The 5,553-nt window shown below is 43.7% G+C and overlaps 1 long non-coding RNA gene across 1 annotated transcript; it reads right to left on the bottom strand.

The window, feature by feature from the left end:
• Positions 1-277: 277 nt before the first annotated feature.
• On the bottom strand, positions 278-1,622 carry LOC119285665. The gene is made up of 2 exons (XR_005139643.1): positions 791-1,622; positions 278-719 (listed from the first exon to the last, which is right to left on the bottom strand). It is a non-coding gene; the product is annotated as an uncharacterized LOC119285665 (long non-coding RNA).
• Positions 1,623-5,553: the final 3,931 nt, after the last annotated feature.

The raw sequence follows: 5,553 nt of genomic DNA on the forward strand, positions 1-5,553 counted from the left end.
GGATTGAAGAGAACTACAAAATTTGTCATAATCCCGACGATGATCTCCTCACAGTAGACAAGTGCACTGCATGGCGAGTCGATGATTGTTGCACGCGCTTGCTGTGTGGACTGCTCCAGGGAGACCTTGCGCTGCTCATCCCGGAGAGTAGGAATGGGGGAGTGCCTGGTTTTCACAAATTAACTATTGCGGTAAATTACGTACATAGTAACATAGCGAATTACTTGTCGAGGGGATGTTAGTGGACAAAGCAAGCGGGGCACACAGTCAAGAAAAATGAAATGTAACACAACGTGGGATGAACTTCTGTTAAACAAAATCATTATAAGTTTGCCTGAAAAACCCACAGAAACATCCCATAAAAACGAAGTCCTTTTTTTCACAAAGAACCGCCTCAATATATTTTTGTTGTGAACAGTGGTGCCCTGCTGCACTGTAGCACCCCTGCGACTGACCCAGACTAGGAGCCCGAGCGTACTACATGCTGCACCCGAGTCACAGTATACTGGAGTGTTTGTGACTTCTCCTTCAGAGTTCAGGTTCCTGTACATAGCATCACCATGGTATTACCGAGCAAAACATTTTTTTGAAAGCAGAAACATTTTACTGAATAACCAGAGAATGGCGAGGAACAACTAAAGAACAAGAGAACCGCACTCCCGTAGAGGAAAGAAGGAGGCCAGGGGCGTCCACTCGATCGTTCAACGTAAGCTTCGGAACTGTACTGCATCCAAATGACTGATCAATTTTCGTCTAAAACATTAGAAAATGCTTGTAAACAGCAACAAACCTGGACAGATTTGCACGGCATCGCCATTTGTACTGCATGCCGTGGGTGGGTGGGACCTCAGCGGAATATGAGGAAGTGGAGTTCGGCAGGGAGGGCTTCTCACATGGGTCCCCGTGAACTTCAAGGTGTCGTCGTTCGTACTACAGAGGGCTAGAGGGAGGCAGAGGAGAATCCATGGAGGAGGTCGACATGAACCGCAGGTCATCGGAGCGCATCGACAAAAGGGAGGCCACCGGACTGAACTGCATGCCACAGCCACCGAACTGCAGTGCTCACAGCTCATCCGTCAATGGCGGGCAGGGGACCACAGCAGGGGGATGCTGGGACGGGATCCCGGATGCGCCATGGAGCTTCAGGGGTGGCATCGTCCACCACCGTGGATCTGGACCGGGGCTGGCGGCGCCCTCACCCCCTCCCCGCGCGCATCAGAGAGGGAGGAGAAGAGGTCGTAGTGGCAACCAGATCCGCGTAGGATGAGAGGTGGTGGGTCACGCGGCCGCTCTTGAAGGAGGCGCTAGGAGAAGGGGTTGGCGACCAGTTTCTTCGAGCACCTCGACCTCATATGGATGCCGCTGCACAGGAACATTAGAGGAGAAGTGAGCTCACCGGCGAGGGAGAAGGAGCCCGGCCGGCCGTTACTGACGCACTCGATCCCGATCTGGATCGAGCTGGGAGAGAGGGAAGTGGGACGGGTCGGGTGAGGTGTGACCGGAGCGGGTGGGGGCCGACCTCCCGCACGTCTGCCAGAGCTGGGAGAGAGGGGGAGTGGGGCGGGTCGGGGAAAGTGTGCGCGGCGCCGCCCCGGGAGCCTGGGGGCGCAGGAGGTAGTTTGGTCGTGGGTGGAGTGGGGGAGGCAGCGGGGGTGGGCACGAGAGGAAGGATTTTTCAGAGGGGCGGGGCGGTTCGGTTGGTTGACTTGGGGTGGGCTCTGTGCGGGTGGGAGGTGTTATTAGAATAAGAGCGTTTTGTTAGCAGAATAAGGTCTTAAGGGGTGTTATCATAATAGACCCACCCTATATATATAAACACTATTCTGATCACAACCTGACCTGCCTCGCTAGTAATACGTTGAATTTCCCTGTGAACTAGGTTGAACTTCTGCCAACATTGCCCAAACAGGGCTTGCGATATACCGTTGGAAAGCTATGAACATCAGTATCATGACCAAAGTTAAATTTTTGGCGAAATATAAGCGGTTTAAGTGCAGTTTTGAAAACTGTTTTTTTTTCACATAACAAACATGAATCGTATTTTCGATCGCATTTCTAAACCGTTTATCGGAATGAGGCATATAATATGGCGTTGAAAAGCTGCCGTAAAACCGCTCCTTCCACATGTTGAAAGTTTTCTCTAATTCCCTATGGTTAAAGAGTAATTTGAAAAAACGTATAATTTCGTAAACCGAATAGCTGAGCTAGTTTTTTCCATGTCATTTCTAAACGGCTAATCCAATGGAGGCATATGATATGACGTTGGAAAGCTTATGAAAATGCGCTACTTTTTCATCTTGAAAGTTTTTTTTTCTAATTTTGAATGGTTTAAGAGTAATTTAGAAAATGGTCCAAGTCCTACCGAGTTCGTATTTTTGAGCTAATCTTTTAACCGTTCGCCTGACTGCAACAAATGATATGGCGTTGGAAAACTTGAACAAATGCGAAACTTTTTGGTATGTATTGTTTCTCCCAATTCTTTACGGTTTTAAGTCAGTTTCGAAAATAGCGAAAAACGTATTTTCGCCGTAATTTCTACAAACTTTACCGGAATTGGGCAAATAATATACCATTGAAAAGCTACGGAAAATGCAAAACTTTTTCATGTTGATGGTTTTCTCTGATTCCTAGCCATTTTCAAGTAATTTCGAAAATGGCGAGATCGTTGTTGTGCCTCTATCGCGAAACAGATTCTTCGAAAATGCACCGCGTGAAGAACCTGAACTTCTCGGTGCGTGTACCTGAACTTCACTATGTTTTTCACGTGATTTTTTTGCCCGTAACTCTCCATCCACTTACCGGAACACTCACCAGAATTGAGTAAGTAATATATCAGTGGAAAACTGATGTAAACACGCAACTTTCTCGTGTTGATCGTTTTTTCATACTCGCGACGATTTCAAAAGTTTTTCATCTGAAATTCATTCACTATAGTAGTCGAACTTCCTGTTGTTTTCACGTTGAACTTCTATGAGGTATTTTCGTTTGCAATTTTCCCATCCGTTCATCGGTGTTACACAAATGATATTCCTTTTGTATAAACCTCTCTCACAATAATTTTTTTAACTTTCTCCGACCGAGGACTTGAACTTTTAACAACAACAAAATAGCCTTTGCTTTTTTATTCTTTTTTAATGCAAATGCACACCATGTAGTACGTGCACTTCTGGCAGTTATAAATCTGAACTTCTCTCGGTTACATGAAAATATCTGAGTTTTTTTATGAATTTTTAATCTAATTTTCTTAATCCTTTTTTATGAATTTTGAAGCGCTCTATTTTTAAAAGTTGAACTTCTTGTTTCCATTCTTTTTAATAACCAGGAAAATCTAAATTTCTACAATCATCGAACTTCTCCATCTTTTTAATATGGACTTCTTGGTTTTATTTCTTAATCTTTTTATGAAATTTTGAAGCGCTCTATTTTTAAAAGGTGAACTTCTTGTTTTTTATTTTTGAACTTCTTGTTTCCATTTTTTAATAACGAGGAAAATCTGAGTTTTCTATAATCATCGAACTTCTCCATCTTTTTTAATATGGACTTCGTGGTTTTTTCTGAATCTTTTTTATGAAATTTTGAAGCGCTCTATTTTTTAAGTTGAACTTCTTGTTATTTAATTTTTGAACTTCTTGTTTTCCATACTTTAATAATGAGGGAAATCTGAGTTTTCTATAATCAACGAACTTCTCAATTTTTTTATTTATTTGAACTTCACATTATTTTCTTTTTTAGTAAAGTTTTTATTTTTTTTATTTTTTAAATAAACATAAATTTGAATAATTTTTCATTTTTGATCTTCACGGTTGATTCTTTAATAATAGCGGATATATGTGTTTTCTTAAAGATGGTAAAATCCTAGTTTTTTCAATAAACATCGAACTACTTTGTTATTTTATTCTGAACTTCTGGTTTTATTCAAAATAAGAAATTATTTTAAATTTATTTTTAGTTTTTTGTTTATTTAATTTGAACTTCATTTTATTTTTTAGTAGTGAGGAAACATCTACATTTTTTTAACCTTCAAACTTTTATATTTTTTTTACTTTGAACTTAGAAAAATATGGGTTTAAATAAGCAAACAATATTCTAGGTTTGCAAATTTGAACTTCTAGGTTTTTTGAACTTCTCGGTTATTTCAAATTGAACTACTATGGTTTGCAAATTTGAACTTCTATGGTTTTTGACCTGCTCGTTTATTTGAACTTCTAGGGAATTAGAAAAAAAATTGGTAGTCAAATGAAAAAGGTTACAGTCCCACAGGCATAAACAATTGAACTTCACTGAATTTTGGGTAGTAATACATGAACTTCTAATGTACAAAATTGTCTTGTCTCTGATACTAGTGGGTGGAGCCTCACAAGTGGACGGCAACGCACGTCGTTGGATAAACAAGAAGGAAGAATGGTGATGCTGAGGAAGGTCGGATCAGTCGTCACTGCAACTAGTGGGTGGAGCCTCACTAGTGGATGGGGGCGCGCGTTGTTGGATAGGAGAGAAGGAAGAATGGTGATGTGGGAGAAGGTTGGATTACTCATCGCTGCCGTCCACACACCACAGCGTGGTGGTCGCCGTTGGTGTTGCACATGCTGCATAACTGCTATTCAAATACTATTTACTATATTATTACAAAATTCTCCCATTTTTTATCCCAATCTGCTATGTTTGAACTTCATTTGCTTTTATATCTGACCTTCCAGAAATTCTTTTTTATGGGAAATCATCCAAATACATTTTGTTAGATCAAAGCAAAATCCCCTAATCCTGTGGGATGTCCTGGTGGCGCGCACATCCAGCTGCAGGATTGCCAAGTTGAAGATGCTCTAAGAATAATTCAACAATCACATCCCTTCATTACAAAGTGCATCAAGACAAATAGCACATTACTTTTATCTATAGCTTCTTATTTTCTATAGCGCCTGAGGCCCGGTTAATCAATTAGTTGTCGCGGCAGTCAACGAACTGGTAGTTGATGGTGGAGCCTGCCGTTGGTGTCGATCTTTCTGGACACCGTATCGAGGTCTAGGTCTAGCCTGTCGTTGCTACATTGGTCGACAATCCTCGCCGTGATCTGTGCACCGGTCGTCGTGTTCGTCACCTACGCACGCAGGGTCACATCACAGGGGAAACGTCATCATTCTAGCAGCAAGCAAAGACCACACAAAACAAGAGGAAGAAAGACAGATTCTTGAGAAAAGATTGTCCTTGATAACCAGGAGGCACTTGTCGCAGGACGCCTGGTCGGTTGGCTTCGTCGCCGCAGGGGCGGGCTTCTTCGGGGACGGAGGAGACAGGAGCGCAGGCAAAGGGGCATGCATTGCCGGAATAGTCCGCGGGGGCTCTCCTCGTTGGGGTAGCTGGAGCCCGGGAGTAAGTGCTGGGAGGAGGGGACGGCCACGTGTTGAACGAGACGGGGGCGGCCTGGCGCCGGAGGAGGCGGGTGAGGCCTCGCGCCGGAGGAGGTGGGCGGCGGTGGCATGCCGTAGAAGCGGGGGAGGCCTCGCGCCAGAGGGGTTGGGGCAGCGGCGTGGCAGAGGGAGCGGGGGTGGCGGCACG

The sequence above is a fragment of the Triticum dicoccoides genome, chromosome 4A, assembly GCF_002162155.2.
Source record: "Triticum dicoccoides isolate Atlit2015 ecotype Zavitan chromosome 4A, WEW_v2.0, whole genome shotgun sequence".
NCBI classification, from domain to species: Eukaryota; Viridiplantae; Streptophyta; class Magnoliopsida; order Poales; family Poaceae; genus Triticum; species Triticum dicoccoides.